General features: G+C 37.9%; 1 protein-coding gene across 10 annotated transcripts in view; it reads right to left on the bottom strand.

Moving 5' to 3' along the window:
- Sytl5 (synaptotagmin like 5) overlaps positions 1–17,824 on the bottom strand; it is a 271,854-nt gene that overhangs the window by 125,995 nt on the left and 128,035 nt on the right. Inside the window, exon 1 of one of the 10 annotated variants that reach the window (XM_052741804.1) lies at positions 15,295–15,338. The exons of the other annotated variants lie outside the window; for them this stretch is intronic. The gene's annotated coding sequence lies outside the window, so the exon portion shown is untranslated. Of the gene's footprint in view, positions 1–15,294; positions 15,339–17,824 lie in introns of those variants that run through there. 10 annotated transcript variants of the gene reach the window in all.

Raw genomic sequence — 17,824 nt, forward strand, 5'->3', positions numbered from 1 at the left:
TAGGGGCTGGAGGGATGGGTCAGCAGTTAAAAGCACTTGCTGTTCTTCCAGTGGACCTGAGTTCAGTTCCCAGCATCCACTTCAGGTGACTCTCAACAACTTGTAACTCCAGCTTCAGGAGATCAGACACTACTGGCCTCTAAGGACTCATGTGCACATACCCACATGCAAACACAGATATCCACACATGATTAAAAAATAAAAATAAATCTTTTTTAAAGCGTTAAAATAAACACATCTACACATGATTAAAAATAGATCTTTTTAAAGCATTAAAATGTGTTGAAACAAATCAGAATTCGTACTTAATAAGGTCTTTAGTTCAAGCTGTAAGCAGACAGTGTCATGCTCATTTTCCTGGAAATAAGTAATGATTTGGGTCAATAGGGCAATTTAACTCCCCAGTTAGCAGTTTTAACAATCTCCCTTGCTTCTCTGGCCTTCTTGACCAAAATAAAATGATTTTATTTAATATTTATCTGTCAACTACTCAAGCAGGCTACCTTGATGCCGGTAACAGACATGTAGAATACTTAAGAAAACTATACATCTCATAGCTGCCTGTCTGAGCCCCTTAAGCACAGCTCCAGCCGGGCTGTCAGAATTTGTTTGCACCAAAGTTTTTGCTCGCCCAAACTTTGATCAATTCTGGATGCCCTCAGAGCCATTCCACGTTGTTCAGGGAGGAAGCACTTCCCTTGGTGGTCTGGTGGGACTGCTGGGAACAGTGACAACAAGGCAAGGGTGTGAAATAAATGACTATGATTGGTTCAAACATTCCTTGTCAGGCTATCTAAGCCCGCTGCTCAGACTCAGCGAGTCAGCTGGGAGGGTTTCTCCTGTGTTGCCTCCCTTGGTATTTGAGCATTAGGCTCAGTAACAGGCTTCTTTTGAGTGGGCTTTTCTTACCTCTTTTCAGTTACACAGACAGTAACACGAAGAAAGAAGCATAAGAATGGTGGGGATGGCACAGAGGACAGCAGTGGCAGAGACAGCAGATCCACCGGAAGGCCACGCTAAGAAAGCTGGCTGCTAAAAATTAATACAATTTTTTTAAAAACTAGTGGAGACGCATGAACTGTGAACCAGTAGCTGAGGAGCCCCCATGGAACTGGACCAGGCCCTCTGGATGGGTGAGACAGTTGATTAGCTTGAACTGTTTAGGAGGTCCCCAGCCAGTGGGATTGGGACCTATCCCTAGTGCATGAGCCGGCATTTTGGAGCCTAGTGCCTATGGTGAAACACTTTGCTCAGCCTTGGTGCAGGGAGGAGGGGACTGGACCTGCCTCAACTGAGTCTACCAGGCTGGGCTGATTCCCCAGGGGAGACCTTGTCTTGGAAGAGGTGGGAATGGGGGGTGGATTGGGGGAAGGGCTAGGGGGTGGGAGGAGAAAGGACAGGGGGATCTGTGGTTGGTATGTAAAATGAATAGAAAATCTCTTAATAATAATAAAGAAGAATTAAGAAATTAATTTTAGAGGCTGGAGAAAGTTTGCATAGTTTAGGACAATGGGTTCTCTTCCAGAGGATGGGTTCAATTCCAGCATTTGCATGATGGCTCACAACTGTTTGGAATTCTAGTGCCAATGGATCTGATGCCCACTTCTGGCTTCTCCTGGCACTGCATGCCTGTGATGCACAGACAGACAAGCATGCAGGCAAAAAATCATACATATAAAATAAAATAAGTAAAGAATAAAATTTTACAAAATGAATTACAATAGATTTTCATACATGTATAATAGAATAACCAAAAGTAGAACATGAATGATCATACAATTTATGATTAAAATGAGAGCTTGACAGATGAAGAAACAAACAAACACAGCTGAACAATTTAAGAGCAGCCATGGCAGGAAGAGGGGCAGAGGAAGTAGATGACAAAAGAAGACAGAGACTGAGACTGAAGAAATAGTAGCTACAAGGAAGCAAAGACCAGAAAAGGCAGGACCCGATCACTGGAAGAGTTCCAAAGATCTGTCAAGTCATAGTCCATCATTGTCAGAAGTCAAGGCAGGAGCTCAGACAGGAACCTGGAGGCAGGAACTGAAGCAGAGGCCGTGAAGGAGAACAGCTTGTTCTCCAAGCTCTTGTTCATCCAGCTTTCTTATGCCTCCCAGAACCACATAAACAAAGGTGGCATCACCTACAGTGGACTAGGCCTCTCCCACATCAATCATTAATCAAGAAAATGTCCCCATAGACTTGACTACAGGCCAGTCTGATAGAGGCACTTTCTTGAGTTTCCCTCATCCCAGATTATATCAAGTTTACATAAAAATAACCAGCATAGGTCCTTTATGGAAATCCATGTACAGTGCTAGCATGAAAGTAGGTTGTAACTCCAGGAAAATCCTTTATTGTGTCGTGTTAGGGATTAAACTTGGGGCCATTCATATGCCTGCCTGGAAGCTGTACCATCAGTCACTACCAAGGCATCCTAATCTCTTAGGCCTACACAAGACCATAATATTTAAAAAGCTGAGCATATCAATAATTAAGTTCTAGTTAGACAGTCAACCACAGAACTACAGTCTAAGCCCTGGAAGCTCTATTTTTAAGTTCAACCCAAAGTTGACCTTCATCTACCCAGATTGCTCTTCTAAAAGAGGATTGTCTCCAAATACAGACAGCTTGCTTCTCCACTTTGTTATAGAAAACTATTTTAAGGTGTGTTACTTTTGTTTATGTTGCATTTGCTTAACTCTGTGAAGCTGTGTTACTGTGCCTGTGTAAAACACCTGATGGTTTAATAAAGAACAGAATGGCCAATAGTGAGGCAGGAGAAAGGATTGGCAGAGCTGGCAGACAGAGAGAATTAACAGAAGGAGAAATCTGGGAGACTAGGAAGAAGGAGCCAGAAAAGGAAGAGGACATCAGGGTCCGGCCAGCCACAGAGTAAGAGTGAAACTAAGATTACAGAAGTAAGAAGAGGAAAAAGCCCAGAGGCAAAAGGTAGATAGGATAATTTAAAGTTAAGAAAAATTGGCTAGAAATAAGCCAAGGTAAGGCCAGGCATTTATAATTAAGAATAAGCCTCCGTATGTGATTTATTTGGGAGCTGGGGGACAAGTACCCCAAAAGAGTAAAAGAAAAAAAAAAAAGCAACAACATTTTGGTGTACCAACATGGGCCAAATTTCCATGTATGTTCTGATAAAGCTGAAAAAAAATGGAGGGAAAGAAAAGAAAAAGGACACAGCTCCTTTAAGAAGCACTGCTGTTCAGCTGAGAGGGCAGTGCTAAATAAAAATGGCAAGCTAAGTAAAAACTGTTCGTGGCAATGCAGGCAAAGGCTTCAATGGCTAGGAAGGTTGAATGCAGTTCTCAGTCAAGCACCTCCAACCAGAATGCAAGATTTAGGCTTTGCTTTCACTAACCCAGAAGCAGGCAGAGCCAGGTGAGAGCTATGCAATCGAGAAAGAAAATGACACCCACATTCCCAAGAATTGGGGGGTATGGGTGGTCTTTGGTGGGTTATGGATGTTTGTTATCATTGAGGAGAATATAGTATATTGATACAAATTTAAAGTTATTTTTGTTACAACACACTGTATATGTTTCTACTCTTGTTTAAGGTATTGTCCCTATGCAGTTCATTTAAAATGTAAGGTAAAGTTCTAGTTTTTGAAAGCTATTATTATAAGTTATATAGGATAATCAATAAACATAGGTTAGTAGTTAGTCATTTATAACGATCAAATTTATAGATTTGTTCGGTATACTTTCCAGATCATACAGAGATATATTTTAGATAGATGGTCTTCAAACTCATCAAAGACCTACAGAATATGACATTTAAAATGGTTTGTTAACCTAAGGTTTTTCCAGATAATAAGATGAATCTGCTCCTGGCAGCACCAATTTGTTTCCTAAAAGAATGAAGAAACTCCTTATGGAGTTTGCTTTCACTGTGGCAAGGTTAGTCACTGGGCAAAGAAACTGCTCTTGCCTTTGACTGCTGACAATGTGCTGAGCAGACTGGACATGCAGGACACACAGGAAAAAAAGACTGTTGAACTTTGCCAAAACAAGGCAGGACAGTCCTTTGAGATTCCTGCTTCACAGAAGAGTCTGCCAGACATTCTGCAGCACACAGAGGAAAATGACTGATGAATTTTGCCAATATATGTGGGACAGTCTTTCACATTTCCTGATTCACTGAAAAGTCTGCCAGATACTCTAGGCCTGTAGGCTGAAGATGGATGCCCCAACGTTGCAGAGGAACTTTGGGTGACTGTCCAGGCAGTCAGACGCCTCTGTCATTTCTAGAGTTTTGAAAGTTGTTTGCAATGCACTTTCTGTTTACTCAATAATATAATATCCTCCTGGGGCCTTTGATGGTGTTGAACACGAGGTATTTATAGTTGCAGTTTTCTTTAGTTATGATAGAAAGTAAATTAGGTGTAAAACTTTAGATTCACTAAGATAGGATAAATAATGCATTGTTTTCTCTGAATATTCTAACTACAAGTGGACAGACTATTGTAAATGTAATTCTTATTTAACAACTGCTTTTGACGTGTACAGTTTTACTATGTTTAAGTTAAAATATTTCTTTTTTATTTAGACAAAAGGGGGAAATGTTGTAGAATGTTATTTTAGGGTGTGTTACTTTTGTTTATGTTGCATTTGTTTAACTTTGTGAAGCTGTGTTACTATTCCTGTCTAAAACACCTGATGGTCTAATAAAGAGCAGAATGGCCAATAGTGAGGCAGGAGAAAGGATAGGCGGGGCTGGCAGGCAGAGAGAATATATAGAAGGAGAAATCTGGGAGGAAGGAAGGAGAGAAGGAGGAGTATGCTAGGGGCCAACCACCCAGATACACAGTCAGCCACGGAGTAAGAGTGAAAGTAAGATACCAGAAGTAAGAAGAGGAAAAAGCCTAGAGGCAAAAGGTAGATGGGATATTTTGAAGTTAAGAAAAGTTGGCAAGAAACAACCAAGATAAGGCCAGACATTTATAATTAAGAATAAGACTGAGTGTGTGATTTATTTGGGAGCTGGGTGGTGGGTCCCCCAAAAGGGTAAAGAGTTAAAAAAAAAAACAGTTCTTGGCACTGGCTTTTGTTTTCTCTTTGCTCTTTGGGGGCCCACCACCCAGTTCCCAAACAAATCACACACGGAGACTTACTCTTTCTTATGAATGCCTAGTCTTAGCTTGGCTTGTTTCTAGCCAGCTTTTCTAACTTAAATTAACCCGTTTCTCTTCTATGTTTTGCACTTGGACTTTTTAACCTTTCTTTATTTTATATCTCTCTTTAGTTCTTACTCTATGGCTGGTTGTGTGGTTGGGTAGCAGCCTCTCTCCTCTTTTTCTCACTCCTAATTCTTCTCATTCTTCTATTTATTCTCTCTGCCTGCCTATCATTTCTCCTGCCTAGCTATCGGCCATTCAGCTCTTTATTAGGCCAATCAGGTGTTTTAGACAGGCACAGTAACACAGCTTTACAGAGTTAAACTAATGCAACATAAAAGGATGCAACACATCTTTGCATCATTAAACACTAATAGTCCACAGCAGGCCTGTTCACCACATGTTTATGAAGCTGTGCAGAATAAGGTGAACAATATTTCTTTTTTCTTTTTTCTTTTCTTTTCTTTTTTTTTGTTTTTTTTTTTTGTTTGTTTTTTTGTTTTTCAGGACAGGGTTTCTCTGTGTAGCTTTGCGCCTTTCCTGGAACTCACTCTGTAGCTTAGGTTGGCCTCAAACTCACAGAGATCAGCCTGCCTCTGCCTCCTAAGTGCTGGGATTAAAGGCGTGTGCCACCACCGCCTGGCTGAACAATATGTCTATTCCTAAAAGATGGTTTTATACAACCATCTACACAAAGGGCTGGCAAACACTTTCTAGTAAAGAACAACTAGTGCTTATACCACAATTAAGATTACAATCTCTACTATATTTTGTTGACAAAAGTTATGAAGTACACTTCTTTTAAGAAGGGCCCTTACTGAGATGTATGTATTTAAAGACAAAGAGCACAGTGGAGCACAGTGGTAGAAAGTTCCTTAATTGTTTCTGGGTTATATATCTGCGTCTAAAGCAATAATTGAAACTTGGAGTCCTAGAAAAGGTTCATAAACTACTAGACATTTACTCAAGACTTCTACAGTATCAGTGGCCCAAATATTAAGACCTTAGGGACTCTGTTATCATATCTATCACAGAACAAAATATTGTACAGGTCAATTAAAATCTGTACATATGCCACTGAAAAACCCACTGAAGCACATACTTCCGAGTGAATTTTATGTTATGTGCACTCTTTCACATCAAATCTGATTTTTCAGTTTGAGAGCCAAACATTGCTTATAAAAAAATTTCCTATTTCCTGAGGATCTGATATCAGATTACATCTCTGTGTTGAAGAAATTAACATGCTTACTCCTCATTTTCCACCTATATAATAGGAAGTTAGTGAATAATAACATATACCTGGGTAAACCAAAACAAATGTCTAATGTAAAATTCCTCCAAGGATCCCTGTTATAATTTTTTTCTATGAAATGATAAGATTCCACAGACATCAAATGTAAAGCCAAATAGAAATTATTCAAAATATCCAAGGTTTTGAAAGTCACATGTCCTATGCTCTATGATGTATTATATTTTATACTGAAATGTATTTTTACCACTCAATGATTATATTGCATTAAGTCTTTTTTCCTTGTAGCTCATGGCAAAGATAATCCTTGTATGGCACTTATATAAAAGAGTCAGTTCCTGTTCTAAGGTGTTGCTTTATATGCACTAACTGATTCAATCTTCATATGACCTCTTTGAGTTAGATAGTTTTATTATTTCTAAATTAAAAATAAGGGAAACAAAATAGAGAAGCATTCAGTAACTTGCCCATGGCTACACAGTAAGCGGTGAAGCTAGAATTCAAATTATGATTAACTGCCTCTAATGATGCTGCTCCTTTGTTATTGACTTTCCATGATTTTGGCACATTCTGAAACAACATGTTTAGTTCATCTCAGCTCCATCACTGTCAAACCTGGGGCCAGCTTCTTTGCCTTCTTCTTGTGTACACTGACCAAGTTATAAAGTTATCTGCTGCAGTGAACTTTAAGCTTTGTGATATTATTGTTTTTCTTTGCTTGACAGATATGGTATCCTTATTCTTGGCCTTTAGCCAAAAATATCCACAATTTCCTCAATTTGGAAGGATCATAATGACAAGGCACTAAAAAAAGTATAGATTGGCAGTGCCATAAAGACATTTACCTAGTCACTGTGTACTCAATCAATCACCCTACCGTATTATACAATTACATATGTGTGTGTGTATGTGTGTGTGTGTGTATCATAGTAGATATATGTATACACACACAAATCTATATGAACATGATATGTGATAGTTGCATATATTCCATTTTCCCTAGTTAATCTTGTACCAGTGCTCAAAATTATTGCTGTGGAACATACACATCTGTACCAAAGAAATAGGCAGAGATGAATTGCTATACATAGAGACACAGTTGAAAAATGAAACATGGACCTTAGAAATGTATATTCATTCACTCCTTTTATACTTGGAAGAGTGAGATCATGTGCTTTGTGTGCTATTTAGTGATGGTTTGAAGTGTCCATCACTATGAGTGTGTGTGTTTGCATGTGTATGTGTTTATATGTATTATATGTTATATGTATATATATACATATATGTGTGTATATATATGATATTTAGAATTTTTTACATCCTGTTACTATTTACATTTTCCTTTGAGGGTGTTTGAAAAGTTAAAACAAAAAAGCTAATTTGTTCTACCACAGATAATTTAGGAAATATCACTATAAGGTAGTCTTCAATATATTTGTTTTAAATATATTTCAAGTTCTGCATTTTTCTACCAATATCAACTTTTGGAGGTCTGATTATTTGAAATTTTTCTTAGTATAGAGAGGACAGAGGATATAAAATTGGAACAATTTTCTCTGACTAAGGAAAGAAAGTAAAGCTATAGACTTCAGGCTAGAGATTAATGAAATTGTGGAAGGCCTGGTGCTCCTTGGTTTCTGTGAGCACAGAGGGATTAGGGAGCTAAGACAAAGGAGGAAGAAAAGTTGAGGGGTTGAGGGAATGGGAGTGCTGAAGGGGCCAATAGACCTAAGAAATTTTGAATAATGAGGGTCCTAGATAATGCAAGAGCCCTTCACAAAAGGTCACTGACAGGAAGCAAACCAGTGAGATGCTAGAGCCAGATTCAGAACAGCTTTGCAGATTCCAGCTAAGTACAAAAGAGGAAGATTGAAATTAGGGAAGCAGAAAAATAGATGCCAGGAAGAATCCACCACAAGTTACTTAAGTTGACCATTGGGACCCCAAAACTCTGGGTCAAAGCTAGGTCTCAAATGTGTGAGATATAGGATCTCAAGTGCATGACTGAACTTCTATATGCCTTGGTACCACAGAAACTATTTGACTAGTGATGGAGAAATGGAAAAATCGCAGAAATGTGAGCAGTTTCTATTATTAGTAGCAATATTGGGCCTACCTTTCATTTTTGCAGACCTAGGTTAACATTTTTTTCTAATAAAATGAAAGGTTTCTACTATATTTCATCCCAGCTGCTTCAGAACATATTCTGTGGGACTGAGAACTAATAGTTACATCCTATGGTGTTTAAGTTCAGAGCCAGGCATAGGACTTTCACTCACAAGAACAATGATAGACAGGATAGACAAGAATTTACTTGAAAGATAATCAGTAGCCATGTGAATTATTGTGTTGAACTGATTTGGACATGTGTGTGCACTCACATACAAGCACACAGAGAAAGAGAGAGAGAGATGGAGGGAAGGATGCTGTGGGATGTCTTTCTGTATGCTGTGAATATGTGTGGCTCCCATTGGGTAATAAATAAAGCTGTTTTGGCCTTTATTTATTAGGGCAAAGGCAGGAGAGACACCAACTGCTCCCCAAAGAGCAACAAGATGCCAGCAGACCAGTAACGCCATGGCCACATGGCAACACATAGATTGAAGGAAATGGGCTGAGCTGAGTTGTAAGAACTAGCTAGTGAGAAGCCTGAGGCCATAGACCATACAGTTTGGAATTACTATAAGCCTCTGAGTAATTATTTTACAAGTGGCTGCAGGACCGCGAGGCCAGGTGGGACCAGAGAAATTTCTGGCTACAGAAGGATGGAGGGAAAGAAAGGAAGGAGAGGAGAGAAAGACAGACAAAGAGAGAAAGATGAGAAATAAAATGTAAAAATGAAAGAGAAAACAGAACATCCATTTTTATGTAGTTAAGATAAACAGTAATTTCCCAATTACAAGGAATTCAGTAAAGTGAGTCTTCATTACAAAATGAGTTTTCAGTATACATTTAGCTCTATTCAGAATATGGACTGTAATATTTGCCTGTTTACACTTACGATTTTTGTGTGTGTTGCTATGAATCAAATTCAGGGCCTTGAGCATGCTAATTGAAGGCCCTACTACCAAGCAACATCTTCAACTTCTATAAACATCTTTATATACACCCTTATTTGCTGCAAATTAGAAGAAAAAAAAAGACAGCCTGTTTGGACTAGACTTTTATTGCTTTGTTTGAAACTATTTAATAAAATTAACTTACATTGTAAATCATACAGTAATTTTACCAAAACTTCATACTAGGAGACAAAAACTATCAGTGTCTATATGTACAGCTCATGGAAATATATATTATGGGATTTAACTAGACTATTTGAATTAGAAATTTTAACAAGCTATTTGAATTAGAAAAATGTGTTGGTTATGACCATCTGTTTACCAAGTGGGCTGTTATTGAACTTCCATTTTATGATCCATATAAATGTATGTTTATATTTAAAGTCTATTTTTGAATCCTAGAATACCATGCTATGGTAGCTTGCTCCAAGCTTGATTTCTCCCAAATATTCACTCCATGTGTTACTACAACTGAGCTATAACTTCTGTTAAGGTCTCTCACTCTTACTCTTTGAAAACATGGGCAACATTAAATACTTTCAAGAATCATATTGTGTGGTTTTTAAAATTTTAACTGCTTTAGAATGATGTTGATTTTAGAGTTGCTTTCATGTTAATTTTCCTAGTTCCTTCCAAGTCCTGGTACTATCTTGGAAACATTTTTTGACTGCACACCACTAAAATAAAAATGCTAGTGAAGTCTATTTACATGAACCACCAACTCTTAAATGAATTGGCTGTGTTCTTGATGTAGGAACACAGTGTTTCCTGACAGTCTGTTTGAATGAGTAAATTCAATTAGCCTGGATAAGTCAACTGTTACAAGGACTGGAAACTGCTAAATGAAACTTTAACAAGAGTTACAAATAGGACTATGCTGAGGTCAAAATGAATAAGGTCATGAAGGCTTCAGTCGGTGAAGGTAAGTGTGGCTTTAATACTTTTAGTCAATGAAGAGGAAAATGAAGTAAAAGCCTATTTATTTTGTATTTAATAAAAATTGCAGAGAAAAATTCAAAACTCAGGTTTGAGAGGACATTTAAATGAACAAGAAATAATTAAAAGGATACAATGTGCCTATAAACATGTAGAGTCCTGTGAATTTAAGAAGAGATTTAAAATTGTTTAAAATACTGAAGTCAAATAAGAAGCAGGAACAAAATGGCACTGTAAAAAATATGAACTTGTTGGTTTCTGATTTGAAAGTGTCTCACTCACTATGTAGCTCAGGCTGGCCTTGAACTTGTGATCCCATTGCTCCTAAGTGCTGAGACTCCACATGTAAAACTACCATGTTTACACCTTGAACTTTACAGTGTTAGTAAAGGGAAAAAATGGAAACTAACACAGACTCCTGAAAATATCTTCATGGCTAGTAACATTAAGCACAGGGGGAAAAAAATGTATCTTTCTATACCCATGTAGGAAACTGAAAGCATCAGTACTGGAAATATTTAATTCTAAAACATAGTCATAGAAGAAAAACTCAGACTCTTTCTGTCAATATTGGAATATTTAATGCTAATATTTAATATTTAAGTTCATGATGGTATATATCTATAACCCTAGTACTTAGATGCTGAGGCATGAGAATTTCAAGTTCAAGGCTAGTCTGAGCGACATAGCAAGACCCTGTCTCAAAAAAAAATTAAATATTTTTTATCTATTATGAAAAGAATACTAGACACAGAATGTCAAAGCTGGACATGGTGGCTCACACCTGTAATCCCAGTGCTCAGGTAGAAACCTGTGAGTTCAAGGTCAGCCTGGTCTATATAGTGAGTTCCAGGCCATACAAAGCAACACAGTAAGACCCTACCTCAAACAAAAACCAAAAAAAGAACCCTACAAATAAAGAAAAACTAGAACTATAGCATGTGTGGCAGTCCAGTATTCCAGGTTCTGGAGCACAAAGGCCCTGAAATAACAGTACTCCAGAGCTGAGAATATAAGATCTGCTGGGCTGCCTAGATTTGAAGCCTGGTCAAGTTACCCATTAATAGTACATAACCCTGATGATCTTCAGATGATCCTTATGTAAATGGCATGATGATCCCTGTGCTATGGCGTTCTTATGATAATTAAATGAGTTTTTAAATTTTAAGCAATTAAAAAGCACTGTCTGGGATATTCTAAGCATCATTTTTTCTTTCAATGTGGAAAGTGAAGCAAACAATCTCATCTGAGGTAACTAGTATGTGCTACTAAGAAAACACCTTGAGTGATGTAGACATTGAGGTTAACAGTCTTCCTAAGATCCCTTCACTCTGAAATACTCAACATCCATGCTAGGTAAAGGGGTTTCCAGAACAGAAAGAACAGCTGTGCCTGCTTTCTTAACATTTGGATATTTGAGTACTGACACTTTCACTCCACAACAAACTGTCACATTTCGTGACCCTAAAGAGTACATTGTGTCTTCAAGCCCCAGCAGGCTGCCTTTCTGATGACACATTGCTCAGTTCTGCTCCAATTTTGATGTGAGGGACTGTGGTAGGTATAGGTATTCATTCTGGGATTCTGTATTTCCATTCTGGATGTACCCAACTCTCACCTAGTGGTTCAATTCTAGTAAATTGCTCTCACCTTATACCTCACTGTCATCCAGCACCTCTTCCATAATTTTAGAAGGTTTACTTTTATTACACCAGTCATTGTTTTTAAGTAATTTACATTGACTACCACTTTTTATTCTACAACATTCCTGTGAGTGTACTCATTTTGTAGGTGAGTTTACACAGCTGATATGTAGCACACCTGAGATGCAAACTCACATTACCAGGCATTTTTTTCATCCCAGATATACTATATTCCCTCACATAGATAAGAATCGAGGCCCTAGACTCTATTTCTGAGGTTTTTTTTTTTTTTGGTTTTTCGAGACAGGGTTTCTCTGTGTAGCTTTGCGCCTTCCCTGAAACTCACTTGGTAGTCCAGGCTGGCCTCGAACTCACAGAGATCCGCCTGGCTCTGCCTCCCGAGTGCTGGGATTAAAGGCGTGAGCCACCACCGCCCGGCTTAGTTCTGAGTTTTAATAAATAAAACTCTTACTATAATATTTATATAATGCTTAACACTTCAAGACGATTTTAACAGAACATAAAAGAACTTCCCTGATCTCTGTCCTTGTGATCTTTGTGTAAGAATGGATGAGTACGAGACAAACAAGGCTAACAGTATAGTGGAGGCAGTGAATGGTAGACTTGTATCTTCACCCCAGGTCTTTGGCTGTGTTCTTTCTACCAACTCCATTATTCTGTTTCCAGGGCTCAGAAAAAGAAGATATCTAGGAGTTACAGACATTTGATGTATATATGGTCTAGGTAGGATTTTGAATTCGAGAAAGTTCTTAGACTTCGGGAAGAAAAATTATAAAATAAAGAACAAAAGATAAATAGCAGAAAGGAAACATGAGAAAGGATAACCACTGGATGAAGAAATAAAAATAAAAAGACTTGGTAGCAGTTTGGGTACAAAGAAACATTAGGAGAAAGTTTGTCTCTAAGGTTTCAAATATGAAAAAACCTACCATCAATGTCATTATCAAGAACATACATGAAAAGGGAAGTGTTTAACACAAAGACAGTGACGTTGGCTAAACAGTTATGAACATCAGGTGAAATTGCACATGTAACTGGAAAAAATATATAGCTGATGGAAAGATAATGTCTGAAGATAAGCAGCAGCCACTTTGAGGTGACACTCAAAACTGTGGGGTGCAGCACTTAGAGGGCAGAGACAAGATCAGGAGTTCAAGGCTATTCTTTGCTCCATATCAAGCTCAAGTCTAACCTGGCTTCCCTGTTGTTGACGTTGATGACAAATCATAGGCAAAGGAAAGAAATGGTTCAAAGCTAAATGTTAAACTAACAGTAAAAGACAAGAAGATAGGGAGACAAAAGGGAAAGTGATGGAAAAAAAGATGAATAATCAGTGTGTAGAAATGGACAAGGAAGGAGATAGTTCAAGAAATAAGAACCAATCTTAAATGCCATGTCCAACAAAGGAGACAAATGTAATGAAGAATTGGAAAAGTATTCTTTACTATTCTTACCATGATTGTATTAATTACTTGGGTAAATTTACAAGTCATAACTAGACTGGAAGAACACAAAGGCAAACCTATGTATGTTCTCCACTGTAACTGTAGTACCCAGCAGTTCTAATGCATAGTTGTCCCTAAACAAATGTCAAATCAGAAGTAAACAAAACTACAACTGGACACACAGCAGCATGATATGGTACCTGGATGTACAGTGTTCATAAAATGATCAAGATAGATGTGACATCATAGAGGAATTTAAAAGGAAGTATAATATTAAGAGAGAAAGTAAGGTGACAGTAAGGACATCTTGTATGAATTATCAGAGTTTTTTTCTGAAAGACAAGAGTAATATATAATAATAATATATATTACTTTGATATTTGGTCGCACTAAGTTGTCCAATATCGCCCTGTACTCACTCTGTAGCCTAGGTAGGCCTTAAGCTTGTAACCCTCATGTTTCTGCCTTTCAACTGTCTGGTGTTATGGGTCTATGCCATCAGGCATGGCTGCATTCCATTCTATTTCTCTAAAAGCTCTATCCTCTATCAGATTTTCTTCTGGAACTTATGATGGCCACTAGCATTGCTCAGCCTGCAATGGGGTCTGCGTGGTTTACCGATGTCTTTAAAGAAGAATTAGAGGTCCATGATGGAACACGCAGAAAAAAAAACAATCAGAAGATCTGAAGAAACAGATCAAAAGAAACAAAACAACCCACAGAAAGAGATTGCATGGGAATGGAACCAGACTAGAGAGTTCTGGGAAGTCAACTAAAATGCGTGAATTTGTGTGGGAAGGAGGTGGTAAGAGAGGAACAGAGGGTACACACATGTAACATATGGATGTACAAAAGATGGCTACAAGCAAATCTGAAATAGAAAATACTAAAGATGATTAACCATGTGTTTATGCATGTTGGCAAAACAGTCATAGCATATGGCATGTGATAAAGTTAGGCAAATAAACTGCTCATTTCCCATAATTTAAAGCATTTCCCTCCCTTCTCTTTACATACTAAATAATTGTAAGGTAGTAGTTACAACAAAAATACTAAATGTGCTCCAAGTCACGAAGTAGCAGAAAACAAAACCAATCAGAAAACTTCATCAAACATGAGTAAACTGAAGGACAACACCGCTAACCTGCAGAGAGGCTAGCAGAGAATTTCAGGAGCCTGTAAATACATGGACAAAAATGAATTTCAGCAACTGAAATGCCAGGAAGATTATTTCTCATGTTTCCTCATCTTTTTGATACTAGTTGCTCATATAGAAATATATAGATGTGTTGATATGTGTGTTTATCTACTGATATAGGATTATACAGTACTTATGAGTTCTATAGTAGTTGAGGATTTCACTAGAGTAGTAGAATGACTTCATGTATATAAGTCATAGTGTATGAACTGTAACAGCCATTCATGGAAGCTACTGTCTAGTCAGCTCATGAATAAAGTTCAAAATGAAAATCTACAATTTCTTCTTTTAGATTATTTTATAGTACTTTACATACATTTTCACATATAAGGAACATTTTAAACTCATCATTCTTGAGTGTTTTAAATATAAACTCCCATTGTCTCTAAATATACAGTTTCACATATTATATTGCAAGAATATTTTCAGCAGTTCATGGTAGGTCCTTTAAATCTATAATCTCAGCATTCAGTTTCATAGGCAGGAGGTTTGCCACAAGTTTAGCCTACTATGGGCTGCATAGTGAGCCCCTACTACGTGTATTTCATTTAAATAAGGAAAGTAGCAATCCTAATTAAAACACTCTATATCAAAGAGAATTACCATGAGTTTGAGGCCAGGCTGGGCTCCATAGTGAGTTCCAGAGGGGGCTCCAAATGAGAGACCCTGTGTCAAACAACCAAACAAATCATACACAATAGAGAAGAGAATGGAGCTGAATGTAAATATAATTTAATAACTCTAATTACAATATCTGAGAGTTCAAATAAATGAAAGAATTTCATAGCAAAAGGACCTCCTGTCTTCTATAGGGTGAGGCATGAAAACTCTTTGGCAAAATGACCAGTACTTTCCCTAAGAACTTGATTTATTTTTGTCACTGGGATACCTACTTGGTTTTAGAGATGTTTGGCTTTGTAGTAGACTCTACCACAAGATTTCACTTGGAATACTGAATTCAGAAAATCCATTTTCCATCCAAAGCTATCAAACTCTTAGCATTCTAACAACTCCTTTCTCCATTTTTTACTTTATAGTGAGACCCTGTATCAAGTGCTAGAAAGAATCGTTTTCTCCCCATTTTTCCCATTTTTTTTTTGCCCACCTCAAATAATTACAAAATAAGAAATTCAAGAAAGCAAATATCATCCCATAGGTCCCTAAGGACATCATTCTTACCTGAGTAAGGTTAGAGGGCTTTTGTAGGCTCACTTTTCTTACAGACACACAAACTGTACTGGACTACTTGACCCTCAGGAAGTGCTAAGAGCAGGAACTTGAAAAACCAGCCTCCCTTGTTCCCACAATATGTTTGCACATTGAACACACCCAGTGACACACGGTAATGTTTATCTGTGGTAGACAGCTATTTCAGGAAGCATGCAATGTCTGTAGAGCTGAGCAAGGATAAGGACTGGGAAGGGAGTTGATTTCATCTTGTAAACACTTAAGAAGATCTTGACATGACATCCTTTTTATACCAATGTTTTGAAGGTGATTCATTCTTTTAATATTCTTTTCTACCCATGAAAAACACTATTCATACAGACTCTGAGGGGGGAAAAGGAATAATAATGTGTCAGGCACTATTTGAAGTGCTTTACATGTATCATATCCTACATTTCCTCCAAATTATTAAGCCTATGGTAATGTTATTACACACATATTAGAAATAAAAAAGTAGTTTTCTCAGCTACCCAATTAGTAATTCATGGGACCAGAAGTTAAGTCTCACAGTCCATTACTTAACCATGACACTACATTGAACAATGAGGAAGATTTTCTTAGAACTAGTACTGTGGTACTGGGCATATGGTAAGCACTGTTAAAACACTGTTAAAAATCCACTAGTAGCATCCATGAGAAGTTCTTTAAGCTTACTTTGTAAATACTTCTTTTGACATTAATGTTCCTGTAACTGAGCAATGACATTGAGAGCAGGGCAAATTGACTCTTGAATTAGCATACTCTCTAAATGGACTCTCTTTGCTGCTCTGGCTGCCCTGAGCAAAAGAACTCTCAGTCAATTAGCCAGCAGGATTCCTCTTATCTGATTACCAAAATACCTAGAGCACTCCACAGACACCTTGAGGAAACTACAGGACAATTGCAGTTCGCTGTCCCAGTGCTTGAAAGGGTAGCCTCAGCCAGGGCAGTTGTAAACAGTTTGTACCACATTTTCTTAGATCACAAACTGCAATGAGCACATTGTCTCCCATCCCCATTACTCCATTTTGTTCCCTTCTTTCTCCCACCTTGCTTTAGACCTCCCATGAACTCCTCTTCCATAAATCAGTATATATATATACTAATTTCGATTCCATATGTAAGCAAAAATGCAACACACATATTTTGTTTTGTTCATTGAGATAGACCCACATTGTAGTCCAGACAGGCCTAGTACTTACTATGTAGCCCAGGCTGATCTTGAACTCATGACAATCTTCTTACTTCACCCTCCCAACTGCTGGGATTCTAAGTGTGAGCCACCAGTGTTTTGGTTGTTTTCCACAACTTGGAGTCATCTAAGGAACTGTCTAGATCAGGTTGGCCTATGGTCATGTCTATGAATGAATATCTTGGTTGTCAATTCATGTGAAAGACTCAAGTCTTTGTGGGCAGTTCCATTATCTAGTCAAGGGGTCTTGAACTATATAAGACAGGAAAAAGGTAGGTTAGAGCTTGAATGAAGCAGTCTTTCTGCTTTGACTGTGAATGTCGTATGACTCACTGCTTGAGTCTCATCATTCAGTCAAGTGACGCTTTGGCCAGCTGTGTTCTAAGGCAAATGTTTTTCTTCAATTGTGCTTGTGTTAAACTTAAATGCAACTTATCTGCTATCAAGTACAACGTAAAAGCATTGAAATTAGGGTGGTGTGCCTGATATGGTTCAGGGGTGAAGGCACTTGCCACCAAGACTGACAATCTGAGTTCTAGTACCAGGAACCACACAGTGAAAAGGAAGAACCTACTCCCACAAGTGTTCACCTGAATTCCAAACACATGCTACAGCACACACACACACACACACACACACACACACACACACACACACACACACACGTAATAAAAATTTAGAACAGCCAATATTTTAAGAATGTAGAGGTTTGTCTGATTTCAAAAAAAAAGAAAG

Source organism: Peromyscus californicus, unplaced genomic scaffold (genome assembly GCF_007827085.1).
Source record: "Peromyscus californicus insignis strain IS unplaced genomic scaffold, ASM782708v3 Scaffold_10__1_contigs__length_136768540, whole genome shotgun sequence".
Classification (NCBI taxonomy): Eukaryota; Metazoa; Chordata; class Mammalia; order Rodentia; family Cricetidae; genus Peromyscus; species Peromyscus californicus.